The 1,754-nt window shown below is 34.9% G+C and overlaps 1 pseudogene; it reads right to left on the bottom strand.

The window, feature by feature from the left end:
• Positions 1–939: 939 nt before the first annotated feature.
• LOC144254802 (transmembrane protein 126A pseudogene) lies at positions 940–1,533 on the bottom strand (annotated as a pseudogene).
• Between the last annotated feature and the right edge of the window lie 221 nt (positions 1,534–1,754).

Raw genomic sequence — 1,754 nt, 5'->3', positions numbered from 1 at the left:
TCTGATGGCATCTTCTATTTCCTCACTTGATATTGGTCTGTTTAAATTTTATATATCTTCCTGATTAAATCTGGGCAATTCATATGACTTATGAAATTTGTCGATGCCTTCAATGTCTTCTATTTTATTGAAGTATAAGTTTTCAAAGTAATTTATAATTATCCTCTGTATTTCTTTAGTGTCTGTTGTGATATTGCCTTTTTCATCATCCATGCTGGTAACTTGAGTTCTCTCTCTCCTTCTCTCAGCTAGCATAGCTAAGGGTCTGTCAATTTTATTTATTTTTTCAAAGAACCAACTTTTTGTTTTGTCAATTTTTTCAATTGTTTCTTTGGTTTCAATTTCATTGATTTCAGCTCTAATTTTAATTATTTTGTGCCTTCTACTGCTTTTGCTGTTGGTTTGTTCTTCTTTTTCTAGGGCTTTGAGATGTAGTGTGAGGTCATTTATTTGTTGACTTTTTCTTCTTTTTAGGAATGAACTCCATGAACTTTCCTCTTAGTACTGCTCTCATAGTGTCCCAGAGATTTCGATATGTTGTGCCTGTCTTTTCATTAATTCTAAGAATTTTGTAATATCCTTCTTGATATTTTATGTAACCCATTGTTCTTTGAGTAGCATATTGTTTAATGTCCAGGTGATAGAGAAATTTTATTTTTTATTTTGTCATTGATTTCCAACTTCATTCCATTATGATCTGATAAAACGCATGGTAGTATCTCTACTTTTTTGTATTTGCTAAGAGTTGCTTTGTGGGATAGTATATGGTCTGTTTTAGAGAAGGATCAATGTGCTGCTGAGAAGAAAGTGTATCCTCTTGATGCAGGTTGAAATATTGTATATATGTCAGTTAAGTCTAAGTTATTGATTGTATTATTGAGTTCTATAGCTTCTTTTTTTATCTTTACAATTTTATTTTGTATACACATTTGCTCAAAATCAGTGAATTTCTAGCCCAGGTTCAGGTAACTGAAGGGCCTTTATAAGTACTTTATATTGTCTAGCCCCAAGGTATGCTGCAAACATAGTCTGAAATAAAATGGGAAATAACATCTTTCTGAAGATAGGCTTAGTAATTTTAATCCAGTAAGTTAAGGTGTTTCCTTTCTCTGGTAGCAAGGCTGATTGATACCTGGCTGCTAAGCCACCATTTACAGGAATAGCCAAGAAAACAGGGTACAGACCTCCTAAAACTAATCCAACAAGTCCTCCTGTTGTCACAGTACAGGTTTCACAATTCAAATCACCTGTACTCGAGGGTAAACTTAAAAAACCTTTGAAAGATGCTTTTACTATCAAAAATGGTAGCACTGCCATTGGTAAGCCAGCAGCTATTCAGGCCCTTGTTACATGCAAGACATGCCAAAAAAGACTGTTTGCTATTAGGCCACAGAAAGTAGCATTAAGTCCAATATTTTTGGATCCATGTTCAAGAAGATTCCTTTCTGTTTCTGATAGTAGTTCAATTTTTCTGGCTATGACATCAAAAATTGAGTTTTCCTTGATAGTATCATGTGGTTTATGGTTTTCCATCTTGACCCTGCTACTATCCTCCCAACAGGTGCCTTCCCAGTTCTTCTAACATGCCTGGGCTTAAGATACAACCTTTACTCCATTCCTCCCAATGCAGCCAACTTTGGCAGACACCTATAGTTTCTTTATTCAACTTTTGTTGGGAAGATCTATCCAGTGGTGAGAGAGGTGTGTTAAAGTCACCCAAGATTATTGTGTTGTGGTCAATTTGACTCTTGAAC

This window comes from Urocitellus parryii, chromosome 5, assembly GCF_045843805.1.
Source record: "Urocitellus parryii isolate mUroPar1 chromosome 5, mUroPar1.hap1, whole genome shotgun sequence".
Lineage (NCBI taxonomy): Eukaryota > Metazoa > Chordata > Mammalia > Rodentia > Sciuridae > Urocitellus > Urocitellus parryii.
This window is presented reverse-complemented; position numbering and strand designations above follow the sequence as displayed.